This window comes from Humulus lupulus, chromosome 6 (genome assembly GCF_963169125.1).
Source record: "Humulus lupulus chromosome 6, drHumLupu1.1, whole genome shotgun sequence".
NCBI lineage: Eukaryota > Viridiplantae > Streptophyta > Magnoliopsida > Rosales > Cannabaceae > Humulus > Humulus lupulus.
Window position 1 is genome coordinate 209,603,986 of NC_084798.1, and position 17,662 is coordinate 209,621,647.

Sequence of the window (17,662 nt, forward strand, 5' to 3'; positions counted from 1 at the left end):
TAATAATCTCACTCAAGATTTCTGTAATACACAAGTCACTCTCTTTCACAATTAAATTATGATATCACTCACATTTAACGAACTAGAGAATCACTCTAAATAATAACCAGATCACTGTCAACATCATAATTCTTTTAAACTTCAATTACTTTCCCTTTTCTTTCTCCATATCATCTTTCTCTTTCTCTTTCTCTCTCGATCATCATCATCGTCATCATTTCGGCCATGAAAGTTGATGATCAAGGTAATATTATTGTTATTATTATTATAATATTTTTCAAATAATAATCTCACTCATGAACTATGTAATACACAAGTCACACTGTTTCACAATTAAATTATGATATCACTCACATTTAATGAACAAGAGCATCACTATAAATAATAACCAGATTATTGTCAACATCATAATTCTTTTAAACTTCATTTACTTTCCCTTTTCTTTCTCCATATCATCTTTCTTTTTCTATCTCTTTCTCTTTCTCTCTCGATCATCATCATCGAGATCATATTGACCATGAAACTTGATGATAAAGGAAATATTATTGTTATTATTATAATAATATTTTTCAAATAATAATCTCACTCATGAATTCTGTAATACACAAGTCACTCAGTTTCACAATTAAATTATGATATCACTCACATTTAACGAACTAGAGCATCACTATAAAAAATAAGCACATTACTGTCAACATCATAATTCTTTTAAACTTCATTTACTTTCCCTTTTCTTTCTCCATATCATCTTTCTCTTTCTCTTTCTCTCTCGATCATCATCATCGTCATCATGTTGGTCATAAAAGTTGATGATCAAGGTAATATTATTGTTATTATTATTATAATATTTTTCAAATAATAATCTCACTCATGAATTCTGTAATACACAAGTTACTCTATTTCACAATTAAATTATGATATCACTCACATTTAACGAACAAGAGCATCACTATAAATAATAACCAGATTATTGTCAACATCATAATTCTTTTAAACTTCATTTACTTTCCCTTTTCTTTTTCCATATCATCTTTCTTTTTCTTTCTCTTTCTCTTTCTCGCTCGATCATCATCATCATCATCATGTCGGCCATGAAAGTTGATGATCAAGGTAATATTATTGCTATTATTATTATAATATTTTTCAAAAAATAATCTCACTCATGAACTCTGTATTACACAAGTCAATCTGTTTCACAATTAAATTATGATATTACTCACATTTAACGAACTAGAGCATCACTGTAAATAATAACCAGATTACTGTGAAGATCATAATTCTTTTAAATTTCATTTACTTTCCCTTTTCTTTCTCCACATCGTCTTTCTTTTTCTTTCTCTCTCGATCATCGTCATCATCATCATGTCGGCCACGAAAGTTGATGATCAAGGTAATATTATTGTTATTATTATTATAATATTTTTCAAATAATTATCTCACTCATGAAATTTGTATTACACAAGTCACCCTGTTTCACAATTAATTTATGATATCACTCACATTTAACGAACTAGAGCATCACTGTGAATAATAAACAGATTACTGTCATGATCATAATTCTTTTAAACTTCATTTACTTTCCCATTTGTTTCTCCATATCATCTTTCTCATTCTTTCTCTTTCTCCTTCTCTCTCGATCATCATCATCATCATCATGTCGGCCATGAAAGTTGATGATCAAGGTAATATTATTATTATTATTATTATAATATTTTTCAAATAATAATCTCACCCATGAAATCTATATTGCACAAGTCAATCTGTTTCACATTTAAATTATGATATCACTCACATTTAACGAACTAGAGCATCACTATAAATAATAAACAGATTACTGTCAAGATCATAATTCTTTTAAACTTCATATACTTTCCCTTTTCTATATCCATATCATCTTTCTTTTTCTTTCTCTTTCTCTTTCTCTCTCGATCATCATCATCATCATCATGTCGGCCATGAAAGTTGATGATCAAGGTAATATTATTGCTATTATTATTACAATATTTTTCAAATAATAATCTCACTCATGAACTCTATATTACACAAGTCTCTCTGTTTCACAATTAAATTATGATATCACTCACATTTAACGAATTAGAGCATCACTGTAAATAATAACCAGATTACTGTCAATATCATAATTCTTTTAAACTTCATTTACTTTCCCTTTTCTTTCTCCATATCATCTTTCTTTTTCTTTCTCTTTCTCTTTCTCTCTCGATCATCATCATGTCGGCCATGAAAGTTGATGATCAAGTTAATATTATTGTTAATATTATTATAATATTTTTCAAATAATAATCTCACTCATGAACTCTGTATTACACAAGTAACTCTGTTTCACAATTAAATTATAATATCACCTACATTTAACGAACTAGAGCATCACAGTAAATAATAACCTGATTACTGTCAAGATCATAATTCTTTTAAACTTCATTTGCATTCCCTTTTCTTTCTCCATATCTTCTTTCTTTTTCTTTCTCTCTCGATCATCATCATCATGTCGGCCATGAAAGTAGATGATCAAGGTAATATTATTGTTATTATTATTATACTATTTTTCAAATAATAATCTCACTCATGAAATTTGTATTACACAAGTCACCCTGTTTCACAATTAAATTATGATATCACTCACATTTAACGAACTAGAGCATCACTGTGAATAATAAACAGATTACTGTCATGATCATAATTCTTTTAAACTTCATTTACTTTCCCATTTGTTTCTCCATATCATTTTTCTCATTCTTTCTCTTTCTCCTTCTCTCTCGATCATCATCATCATCATCATGTCGGCCATGAAAGTTGATGATCAATGTAATATTATTGTTATTATTATTATAATATTTTTCAAATAATAATCTCACTCATGAACTCTATATTACACAAGTCACTCTGTTTCACAATTAAATTATGATATAACTCACATTTAACGAACTAGAGCATCACTATAAATGATAACCATATTACTGTCAACATCATAATTCTTTTAAACTTCATTTACTTTCCCTTTTCTTTCTCCATATCATCTTTCTTTTTCTTTCTCTTTCTCCTTCTCTCTCGATCATCATCATCATCATCATGTCGGCCATGATAGTTGATGATCAAGGTAATATTATTGTTATTATTATTATAATATTTATCAAATAATAATCTCACTTATGAACTCTGTATTACACAAGTCACTCTGTTTCACAATTAAATTATGATATCACTCACATTTAACGAACTAGAGCATCACTGTAAATAATAACCAGATTACTGTCAAGATCATAATTCTTTTAAACTTCATTTACTTTCCATTTTCTATCTCCATATCATCTTTCTTTTTCTTTCTCTTTCTCTTTCTCTCTCGATCATCATCATCATCATCATGTCGGCCATGAAAGTTGATGATCAAGGTAATATTATTGTTATTATTATTATAATATTTTTCAAATAATAATCTTACTCATGAACTCTGTATTACACAAGTCACTCTGTTTCACAATTATATTATAATATCACTCACATTTAACGAACTATAGTATCACTGTAAATAATAACCAGATAACTGTCAACATCATAATTCTTTTAAACTTCATTTACGTTCCCTTTTCTTTCTCCATATCATCTTTCTTTTTCTTTCTATCTGGATCATCATCATCATCATCAATTCGGCCATGGAAGTTGATGATCAAGGTAATATTATTGTTGTTATTATTATAATATTTTTCAAATAATAATTTCACTCATGAACTCTGTATTACACAAATCACTCTGTTTCACAATAAAATTATGATTTCACTCACATTTAACGAACTAGAGCATCACTGTAAATAATAACCAGATTGCTGTCAAGATCATAATTCTTTTAAACTTCATTTACTTTCCCTTTTCTTTCTCCATATCATCTTTCTCATTCTTTCTCTTTCTCCTTCTCTCTCGATCATCATCATCATCATCATGTCGGCCATGAAAGTTGATGATCAATGTAATATTATTGTTATTATTATTATAATATTTTTCAAATAATAATTTCACTCATGAACTCTGTATTACACAAATCACTCTGTTTCACAATAAAATTATGATTTCACTCACATTTAACGAACTAGAGCATCACTGTAAATAATAACCAGATTGCTGTCAAGATCATAATTCTTTTAAACTTCATTTACTTTCCCTTTTCTTTCTCCATATCATCTTTCTCATTCTTTCTCTTTCTCCTTCTCTCTCGATCATCATCATCATCATCATGTCGGCCATGAAAGTTGATGATCAATGTAATATTATTGTTATTATTATTATAATATTTTTCAAATAATAATCTCACTCATGAACTCTGTATTACACAAGTTACTCTGTTTCACAATTAAATTATGATATCACTCACATTTAACGAACTAGAGCATCACTGTAAAAAATAAGCACATTACTGTCAACATCATAATTCTTTTAAACTTCATTTACTTTCCCTTTTCTTTCTCCATATCGTCTTTCTTTTTCTTTCTCTCTCGATCATCATCATCATCATCATCATCATGTCGGCCATGAAAGTTGATGATCAAGGTAATATTATTGTTATTAATATTATAATATTTTTCAAATAATAATCTCACTCGTGAACTCTGTATTACACAAGTCACTCTGTTTCACAATTAAATTATGATATCACTCACATTTAACGAACTAGAGCATCACTATAAAAAATAAGCACATTACTGTCAACATCATAATTCTTTTAAACTTCATTTACTTTCCCTTTTCTTTCTCCATATCGTCTTTCTTTTTCTTTCTCTCTCGATCATCATCATCATCATCATGTCGGCCATGAAAGTTGATGATCAAGGTAATATTATTGTTATTATTATTATAATATTTTTCAAATAATAATCTCACTCATGAACTCTGTATTACACAAGTCACTCTGTTTCACAATTAAATTATGATATCACTCACATTTAACGAACTAGAGCATCACTGTAAATAATAACCATATTACTGTCAAGATCATAATTCTTTTAAACTTCATTTACTTTCCCTTTTCTTTCTCCATATCATCTTTCTTTTTCTTTCTCTTTCTCTTTCTCTCTCGATCATCATCATCATCATCATCATCATCATCATCATCATCATCATCATCATCATCATGTCGGCCATGAAAGTTGATGATCAAGGTAATATTATTGTTATTAATATTATAATATTTTTCAAATAATAATCTCACTCATGAACTCTGTATTACACAAGTCACTCTGTTTCACAATTAAATTATGATATCACTCACATTTAACGAACTAGAGCATCACTATAAAAAATAAGCACATTACTGTCAACATCATAATTCTTTTAAACTTCAATTACTTTCCCTTTTCTTTCTCCATATCGTCTTTCTTTTTCTTTCTCTCTCGATCATCATCATCGAGATCATGTGGGCCATGACAGTTGATGATCAAGGTAATATTATTTTTATTATTATTACAATATTTTTCAAATAATAATCTCACTCAAGATTTCTGTAATACACAAGTCACTCTCTTTCACAATTAAATTATGATATCACTCACATTTAACGAACTAGAGAATCACTCTAAATAATAACCAGATCACTGTCAACATCATAATTCTTTTAAACTTCAATTACTTTCCCTTTTCTTTCTCCATATCATCTTTCTCTTTCTCTTTCTCTCTCGATCATCATCATCGTCATCATTTCGGCCATGAAAGTTGATGATCAAGGTAATATTATTGTTATTATTATTATAATATTTTTCAAATAATAATCTCACTCATGAACTATGTAATACACAAGTCACACTGTTTCACAATTAAATTATGATATCACTCACATTTAATGAACAAGAGCATCACTATAAATAATAACCAGATTATTGTCAACATCATAATTCTTTTAAACTTCATTTACTTTCCCTTTTCTTTCTCCATATCATCTTTCTTTTTCTATCTCTTTCTCTTTCTCTCTCGATCATCATCATCGAGATCATATTGACCATGAAAGTTGATGATAAAGGAAATATTATTGTTATTATTATAATAATATTTTTCAAATAATAATCTCACTCATGAATTCTGTAATACACAAGTCACTCAGTTTCACAATTAAATTATGATATCACTCACATTTAACGAACTAGAGCATCACTCTAAATAATAACCAGATCACTCTCAACATCATAATTCTTTTAAACATCATTTACTTTCCCTTTTCTTTCTCCATATCATCTTTCTTTTTCTTTCTCTTTCTCTTTCTCTCTCGATCATCATCATCATCTTCATCATCATCATCATGTCGGCCATGAAAGTTGATGATCAAGGTAATATTATTGTTATTATTATTATAATATTTTTCAAATAATAATCTCACTTATGAACTCTGTATTACACAAGTCACTCTGTTTCACAATTAACGAACTAGAGCATCACTATAAAAAATAAGCACATTACTGTCAACATCATAATTCTTTTAAACTTCATTTACTTTCCCTTTTCTTTCTCCATATCATCTTTCTCTTTCTCTTTCTCTCTCGATCATCATCATCGTCATCATGTTGGTCATAAAAGTTGATGATCAAGGTAATATTATTGTTATTATTATTATAATATTTTTCAAATAATAATCTCACTCATGAATTCTGTAATACACAAGTTACTCTATTTCACAATTAAATTATGATATCACTCACATTTAACGAACAAGAGCATCACTATAAATAATAACCAGATTATTGTCAACATCATTATTCTTTTAAACTTCATTTACTTTCCCTTTTCTTTTTCCATATCATCTTTCTTTTTCTTTCTCTTTCTCTTTCTCGCTCGATCATCATCATCATCATCATGTCGGCCATGAAAGTTGATGATCAAGGTAATATTATTGCTATTATTATTATAATATTTTTCAAAAAATAATCTCACTCATGAACTCTGTATTACACAAGTCAATCTGTTTCACAATTAAATTATGATATTACTCACATTTAACGAACTAGAGCATCACTGTAAATAATAACCAGATTACTGTGAAGATCATAATTCTTTTAAATTTCATTTACTTTCCCTTTTCTTTCTCCACATCGTCTTTCTTTTTCTTTCTCTCTCGATCATCGTCATCATCATCATGTCGGCCACGAAAGTTGATGATCAAGGTAATATTATTGTTATTATTATTATAATATTTTTCAAATAATTATCTCACTCATGAAATTTGTATTACACAAGTCACCCTGTTTCACAATTAATTTATGATATCACTCACATTTAACGAACTAGAGCATCACTGTGAATAATAAACAGATTACTGTCATGATCATAATTCTTTTAAACTTCATTTACTTTCCCATTTGTTTCTCCATATCATCTTTCTCATTCTTTCTCTTTCTCCTTCTCTCTCGATCATCATCATCATCATCATGTCGGCCATGAAAGTTGATGATCAAGGTAATATTATTATTATTATTATTATAATATTTTTCAAATAATAATCTCACCCATGAAATCTATATTGCACAAGTCAATCTGTTTCACATTTAAATTATGATATCACTCACATTTAACGAACTAGAGCATCACTATAAATAATAAACAGATTACTGTCAAGATCATAATTCTTTTAAACTTCATATACTTTCCCTTTTCTATATCCATATCATCTTTCTTTTTCTTTCTCTTTCTCTTTCTCTCTCGATCATCATCATCATCATCATGTCGGCCATGAAAGTTGATGATCAAGGTAATATTATTGCTATTATTATTACAATATTTTTCAAATAATAATCTCACTCATGAACTCTATATTACACAAGTCTCTCTGTTTCACAATTAAATTATGATATCACTCACATTTAACGAATTAGAGCATCACTGTAAATAATAACCAGATTACTGTCAATATCATAATTCTTTTAAACTTCATTTACTTTCCCTTTTCTTTCTCCATATCATCTTTCTTTTTCTTTCTCTTTCTCTTTCTCTCTCGATCATCATCATGTCGGCCATGAAAGTTGATGATCAAGTTAATATTATTGTTAATATTATTATAATATTTTTCAAATAATAATCTCACTCATGAACTCTGTATTACACAAGTAACTCTGTTTCACAATTAAATTATAATATCACCTACATTTAACGAACTAGAGCATCACAGTAAATAATAACCTGATTACTGTCAAGATCATAATTCTTTTAAACTTCATTTGCATTCCCTTTTCTTTCTCCATATCTTCTTTCTTTTTCTTTCTCTCTCGATCATCATCATCATGTCGGCCATGAAAGTAGATGATCAAGGTAATATTATTGTTATTATTATTATACTATTTTTCAAATAATAATCTCACTCATGAAATTTGTATTACACAAGTCACCCTGTTTCACAATTAAATTATGATATCACTCACATTTAACGAACTAGAGCATCACTGTGAATAATAAACAGATTACTGTCATGATCATAATTCTTTTAAACTTCATTTACTTTCCCATTTGTTTCTCCATATCATTTTTCTCATTCTTTCTCTTTCTCCTTCTCTCTCGATCATCATCATCATCATCATGTCGGCCATGAAAGTTGATGATCAATGTAATATTATTGTTATTATTATTATAATATTTTTCAAATAATAATCTCACTCATGAACTCTATATTACACAAGTCACTCTGTTTCACAATTAAATTATGATATAACTCACATTTAACGAACTAGAGCATCACTATAAATGATAACCATATTACTGTCAACATCATAATTCTTTTAAACTTCATTTACTTTCCCTTTTCTTTCTCCATATCATCTTTCTTTTTCTTTCTCTTTCTCCTTCTCTCTCGATCATCATCATCATCATCATGTCGGCCATGATAGTTGATGATCAAGGTAATATTATTGTTATTATTATTATAATATTTATCAAATAATAATCTCACTTATGAACTCTGTATTACACAAGTCACTCTGTTTCACAATTAAATTATGATATCACTCACATTTAACGAACTAGAGCATCACTGTAAATAATAACCAGATTACTGTCAAGATCATAATTCTTTTAAACTTCATTTACTTTCCATTTTCTATCTCCATATCATCTTTCTTTTTCTTTCTCTTTCTCTTTCTCTCTCGATCATCATCATCATCATCATGTCGGCCATGAAAGTTGATGATCAAGGTAATATTATTGTTATTATTATTATAATATTTTTCAAATAATAATCTTACTCATGAACTCTGTATTACACAAGTCACTCTGTTTCACAATTATATTATAATATCACTCACATTTAACGAACTATAGTATCACTGTAAATAATAACCAGATAACTGTCAACATCATAATTCTTTTAAACTTCATTTACGTTCCCTTTTCTTTCTCCATATCATCTTTCTTTTTCTTTCTATCTGGATCATCATCATCATCATCAATTCGGCCATGGAAGTTGATGATCAAGGTAATATTATTGTTGTTATTATTATAATATTTTTCAAATAATAATTTCACTCATGAACTCTGTATTACACAAATCACTCTGTTTCACAATAAAATTATGATTTCACTCACATTTAACGAACTAGAGCATCACTGTAAATAATAACCAGATTGCTGTCAAGATCATAATTCTTTTAAACTTCATTTACTTTCCCTTTTCTTTCTCCATATCATCTTTCTCATTCTTTCTCTTTCTCCTTCTCTCTCGATCATCATCATCATCATCATGTCGGCCATGAAAGTTGATGATCAATGTAATATTATTGTTATTATTATTATAATATTTTTCAAATAATAATCTCACTCATGAACTCTGTATTACACAAGTCTCTCTGTTTCACAATTAAATTATGATATCACTCACTTTTAACGAACTAGAGCATCACTATAAATAATAACCAGATTACTGTCAAGATCATAATTCTTTTAAACTTCATTTACTTTCTCTTTTCTTTCTCCATATAATCTTTCTTTTTCTTTCTCTTTTTCTTTCTCACTCGATCATCATCATTATCATTATGTCGGGCATGAAAGTTGATGATCAAGATAAAATTATTGTTATTATTATTATAATATTTTTCAAATAATAATCTCACTCATGAACTCTGTATTACACAAGTTACTCTGTTTCACAATTAAATTATGATATCACTCACATTTAACGAACTAGAGCATCACTGTAAAAAATAAGCACATTACTGTCAACATCATAATTCTTTTAAACTTCATTTACTTTCCCTTTTCTTTCTCCATATCGTCTTTCTTTTTCTTTCTCTCTCGATCATCATCATCATCATCATCATCATGTCGGCCATGAAAGTTGATGATCAAGGTAATATTATTGTTATTAATATTATAATATTTTTCAAATAATAATCTCACTCGTGAACTCTGTATTACACAAGTCACTCTGTTTCACAATTAAATTATGATATCACTCACATTTAACGAACTAGAGCATCACTATAAAAAATAAGCACATTACTGTCAACATCATAATTCTTTTAAACTTCATTTACTTTCCCTTTTCTTTCTCCATATCGTCTTTCTTTTTCTTTCTCTCTCGATCATCATCATCATCATCATGTCGGCCATGAAAGTTGATGATCAAGGTAATATTATTGTTATTATTATTATAATATTTTTCAAATAATAATCTCACTCATGAACTCTGTATTACACAAGTCACTCTGTTTCACAATTAAATTATGATATCACTCACATTTAACGAACTAGAGCATCACTGTAAATAATAACCATATTACTGTCAAGATCATAATTCTTTTAAACTTCATTTACTTTCCCTTTTCTTTTTCCATATCCTCTTTCTCATTCTTTCTCTTTCTCCTTCTCTCTCGATCATCATCATCATCATCATCATCATCATCATGTCGGCCATGAAAGTTGATGATCAAGGTAATATTATTGTTATTATTATTATAATATTTTTCAAATAATAATCCCACTCATGAACTCTGTATTACAAAAGTCACTCTGTTTCACAATTAAATTATGATATCACTCACATTTAACGAACTAGAGCATCATTGTAAATAATAACTAGATTACTGTCAAGATCATAATTCTTTTAAACTTCATTTACTTTCCCTTTTCTTTCTCCATATCGTCTTTCTTTTTCTTTCTCTTTCTCTTTCTCTCTCGATCATCATCATCATCATCCTGTCGGCCATGAAAGTTGGTGATCAAGGTAATATTATTGTTATTATTATTATAATATTTTTCAAATAATAATCTAACTCATGAACTCTGTATTACACAAGTCACTCTGTTTCGTAATTAAATTATGATATAACTCACATTTAACGAATTATAGCATCACTGTAAATAATAACCAGATAACTGTCAACATCATAATTCTTTTAAACTTCATTTACTTTCCCTTTTCTTTCTCCATATCATCTTTCTTTTTCTTTCTCTCTCGATCATCATCATCATCATCAAGTCGGCCATGAAAGTTGATGATTAAGGTAATATTATTGTTATTATTATTATAATATTTTTCAAATAATAATCTCACTCATGAACTCTGTATTACACAAGTCACTCTGTTTCACAATTAAATTATGATATTACTCACATTTAACGAACTAGAGCATCACTGTAAATAATAACCATATTACTGTCAAGATCATAATTCTTTTAAACTTTATTTACTTTCCCTTTTCTTTCTCCATATCATCTTTCTCATTCTTTCTCTTTTTCCTTCTCTCTCGATCATCATCATCATCATCATATCGGCCATGATAGTTGATGATCAAGGTAATATTATTGTTATTATTATTATAATATTTTTCAAATAATAATCTCACTCATGAACTCTGTATTACACAAGTCACTCTGTTTCACAATTAAATTATGATATCACTCAAATTTAACGAACTAGAGCATCACTGTAAATAATAACCAGATTTCTGTCAAGATCATAATTCTTTTAAACTTCATTTACTTTCCCTTTTCTTTCTCCATATCATCTTTCTTTTTCTTTCTCTCTCGATCATCGTCATCATCATCATGTCGGCCATGAAAGTTGATGATCAAGGTAATATTATTGTTATTATTATTATACTATTTTTCAAATAATAATCTCACTCATGGAATTTGTATTACACAAGTCACTCTGTTTCACAATTAAATTATGATATCACTCACATTTAACGAACTAGAGCATCACTGTGAATAATAAACAGATTACTGTCATGATCATAATTCTTTTAAACTTCATTTACTTTCCCATTTGTTTCTCCATATCATTTTTCTCATTCTTTCTCTTTCTCCTTCTCTCTCGATCATCATCATCATCATCATGTCGGCCATGAAAGTTGATGATCAAGGTAATATTATTGTTATTATTATTATAATATTTTTCAAATAATAATCTCACTCATGAACTCTGTATTACACAAGTCACTCTGTTTCACAATTAAATTACGATATAACTCACATTTAACGAACTAGAGCATCACTATAAATAATAACCATATTACTGTCAACATCATAATTCTTTTAAACTTCATTTTCTTTCTCCATATCATCTTTCTTTTTCTTTCTCTTTCTCTTTCTCTCTCGATCATCGTCATCATCATCATGTCGGCCATGAAAGTTGATGATCAAGGTAATATTATTGTTATTATTATTATAATATTTTTCAAATAATAATCTCTCTCATGAACTCTGTATTACACAAGTCACTCTGTTTCACAATTAAATTATGATATCACTCACATTTAACGAACTAGAGCATCACTATAAATAATAACCAGATTACTGTCAAGATCATAATTCTTTTAAACTTCATTTACTTTCCCTTTTCTTTCTCCATATCATCTTTCTCATTCTTTCTCTTTCTCCTTCTCTCTCGATCATCATCATCATCATCATGTCGGGCATGAAAGTTGATGATCAAGGTAATATTATTGTTATTATTATTATACTATTTTTCAAATAATAATCTCACTCATGGAATTTGTATTACACAAGTCACTCTGTTTCACAATTAAATTATGATATAACTCACATTTAACGAACTAGAGCATCACTATAAATAATAACCAGATTATTGTTAACATCATAATTCTTTTAAACTTCATTTACTTTCCATTTTCTTTCTCCATATCATCTTTCTTTTTCTTTCTCTTTCTCCTTCTCTCTCGATCATCATCATCAAGTCGGCCATGAAAGTTGATGATAAAAGTAATATTATTGTTATTATTATTACAATATTTTATCACGCATCACTCAGCGTATTCCAGGGTATTATACTTAAGTATAAGAGGAAATTTCCTCTTATACTTCTTTCTTTTTAAAAATTGTAAGCTTCAAAATTGTAATATCGCTCTAATTCAGGAACCACTTTAATATATAAATGAAAGATGGTTTCAGAGTATTCTATATATATAACAGTGAAGTATATATATAATTGTATAGTTAGAAATGTCAAATATAGTAGGTCAACAATAAATGTTATGTTATAATGTTAGAAGATTAATACATATATGTATATAATAGTATATATATTATATAATTAGATATGTTAAGTATAGTAGACTGGTAATAAATGTTATGTTATAGTGTTAGAAGATTAATACGTATATGTGAAATATGTGTATAATAATATATATTATATAGTTAGATAAGTCAATTATAGTAGGCTATTTATGTTATATTGTTAGTAGTCTAATACGTATAAGTGAAATATGTATATAATAATATATATTATATAGTTAGATAAGTCAATTATAGTAGGCTATTTATGTTATAGTGTTAATAGTTGAATACGTTGTATATATCAAATGTATGCTAATAATCAGTAATATTTATGACAGTCTGATTTCTACTTTTGAAAATGTAACTTTTAATACTTTCTAATAAAGTTATTTGACCAGATATAAATTTATAGCTAATATTATATTCTTCGTTTAATAACTGGATATGATGTTCGTCAAAAGCGTTTGCTATATTTTGTGATAAATTATCAAACTGATTATCTAAGCTTTCTTTTAGTTCATTTATTAATATATCTATATTATCACTATCTATACTGAGTTGACAGAGTTTATTTGTATATTTTTCTATGTCTCTAGGTACGTTCATAGATTCCCGGTATTTTTAGTTTATAATAACTTCTTATATATTGTTTATAATTGATTATAAAAATAGTTGTTCTTATAGATATGAAAAAGGCTTGGGTTTTGAGAATAAACTTTATATTCATATGATAGTAGAGGGTGGATAGAATATTTTTACTGAAACTGCAATTCTTTTGAAAAATCTTCTTATCATGTAAATTTATTATTTTCTTATATAAAAGGTGACGTATCTATGCATATTCATATCTAGGGTGAACTTCAACACAACTTTTAACAAGCCTATCAATGGCATAAACAAGTTTAATGAAGCAATGCCTAGATCCAATTATATGCAATAACCAATGCTTTTATCCTTTTGAAATAATTTGAATACCTGATAGAAGATCTTTGAGAAAACTTGGAATTTCTGAAAAAAGATTCACCTTCCCCTTCTACTATCGCAAGGTGTTTTCAGCAATGGTAACCCATTTTGTTAATAAACTTATAAAATATCATACAATAAAAGAGAAGGCTAAGTTTGATGGTTTTCAAGACTTAGAGGTTTCTCTGAGTTTAGAGAATAAGATTTAAAAAGAAAGAAGTGAGTCTACAAGCCAGACTCCTTAGCTTATTTATACCGAAATAAAAAGGTATCCTCTATTATTTTATTAAAATGGGGATAAGATAATAATGTTAAGTATTAATGGGATTTTGTTTTTTCTGAAAAGTTAAGATGCATAGCACATGGGCGGCTACCTTTGGTCTTTCTGAAAAGAGCATCTTATCTTTAAATCAGACTTTTTAGATTGTAGTGCTTCCCATAGTAGGGTCTTCAAGTCCAAGGCGGTCAATGGAGTCTTCATCATAGGTCCCATCAAATTGACTGTTCCATTCCTCCATTTTTTCTTCGACAACTTTATTGACAAGAAGTTGTATGTCTTTAGTGGACATGGTTACTTGATTGGCGGTGGATGGAGTGCTCTGTTGCTGAAGCTGTTGTCGGAAGGCATCCACTTGAAGCTTGAGACTAGTAATTTGGTCCCAGCAGGCTTCATTTTCTTCCTTTAATTTTTTATTTACTAATTCTTTCTCTATTATTGTTTTATTATAATAAATACAATTGGGGCAATTTAACTCGGTTACTTTTTCTTTCCCCTTATCTTTTGTCTCGTCATAATAATTGAGACCCCAATACATAATAGCAGCTTTAGTGGCTTCTTCATAATTTACTTGCCCTTTCCAAAGGGCATTATTAAATTTGTCTACTGTTTCGGCTACTGATTGCCAAGACTTATATAATCCGGGTTTTTTCCCTCGAAATACTAAATAATAATAAAAAAATTTCTTACTTTGGAAATATTCTACTAGGCATTTTAGTACTGCCTGGAAATATCTAGGATTATTAAATAGATAGGCATGGTGTAGATTATCTAATAAACATTGTTGTTGTAACGCCCCGATTTCCCGAGACGTTACTTAGGGAGTCCATTTAAAAATAATAAACAATAAATACTTTAAGACACTAAGAGAAAATATTTATTTAAAATTTAAACAGACAATGAGACCTCATTATTTAAAAATAAAAATGTTGGACGCTGGGTTTAATAACAAAACATAAAGAAAATAACCATTCAAGTGAAAATTTAAAAAAAAAAAAACATTTATTTCTAAAAGGGGTCATTGGCAAAATGACCTATTTTTATAGTGCAATTTGCACTATGGCCTAGTTTCAATAGTTTTTAGCTAAATAGCTTCTTTTATTAATGAATTTTTTATATTACCCATTTTACCCTTAAAATAAAATAATAATAAATTAAAAACAAAAATCCTAATAATAACTATCATCTTCTTCCTCTCACCCATCCACCCACACCCATCCACAACTACCCACTATCATCCCCCACCGCCACCACCACCGCCCGCTACCGCCGGCGAACACCGCTCATCACCGCCTGCCACCATTTCTCCACAAATCCAGCCACCACTCATTCAAAATATTGGTTTATAAAGTTTTTTTTATTTTTATAAAATATGAGATTTTTTATATTGTTTTTGTAGATTTAAAATGCAAAATGATTGTTTTAGTATGTTGAAAGTATAAGTAAGAATTTAGGTTTATTTCTTGAGTTTTATGGAGGTTAAACCTTGAAAATCTGAAAAAATTAATGGTGGTTTCGGTTATTTTCGAGATTGAAAAATCCAGAATTTTTTCACAGCTTGTCTAATTTTTCGACAAGGAGTCTAAATTTTAGACCAGTAGTCGTATTTTTTCGACCACCTGTCTAAATTTTCGACCACCTATCTAAAATTTAGACAGGTGGTCGAAAAAATACGACTACTGGTCTAAAATTTAGACAACTAGTCTAAAATTTAGACTCCTTGTCGAAAAATTAGACAAGCTGTCAAAAAATTTTGGATTTTTCTATCTTGAAAATAACCGAAACCACCATTAATTTTTTCAGATTTTCAAGGTTTAACCTCCATAAAACTCTAGAAATAAACCTAAATTCTTACTTATACTTTCAACATACTAAAACAATCATTTTGCATTTTAAATCTACAAAAACAATATAAAAAATCTCATATTTTATAAAAATAAAAAAAAGCTTTATAAACCAACCTTTTGAATGAGTGGTGACCAGATTTATGGAGAAATGGTGGCAGCCGGTGATGAGCAGTGTTCGCCGGCGGTAGGGGCTGGTGGTGGTGGCGGTGGCGGCGGGGGATGATAGTGGGTGGTTGTGGATGGGTGTGGGTGGATGGGTGAGAGGAGGAAGATGATAGTTTAGAGTTTTTAATTTTAATTTATTATTATTTTATTTTAAGGGTAAGATGGGTAATACAAAAAATTCATTAATAAAAGAGGTCATTTAGCTAAAATGTTTTGAAAGTAAGTTATTGTGCAAAATGCACTATAAATGGGGTCTATTTCCACCAATTTCTCTTTCTAAAAACATAAAATAACTGGAGCCCAGCCTCTAACATGTTTCGTCCATGCCTCGAGCCCGCACCACTCACTGCTTTGCTTTGCCTTTACCTGCACACAGAGTACCCGTGAGCTAACGCTCAGTAAGAAGAGCTATGTAGGACATAACTCCCCAAACCAGAAAACATAAACTTTCAACTAAACATCATAAGCATAATAATCATCGTGCGATATATAAACACTATATCACACTAACATAATGTGTGTTACACTCACACACATAAATACTAACAAGTCATGTTGATCGGACATGAAATGTAATCTGCCTTGCCTGCGCTGTACTCACACTCGGCATTCCCACGGTGGCTACTAGTCTAGCCTGCGCTGTACTCACACTCGGCCGTTCCCTCGAGACATCGTTGCCCTGCCTGCGCTGTACTCACACTCGGCAGTTCCGTGGTGGCATCCTATTATCCTGAGTTATACACACCCAATATAATTCCTGCAAGTGCTATACTCACACAAGCAGCTAAAATCTAGTAGCACCCCTACTCTATCATCTAAGCATGTCTACTAACTAAAATCCCTAGCACTATCCTCATGCTAGTCAACCTAATGCAACAATTCAAGTCACAAAATAATTACATAATTAAACAAATAA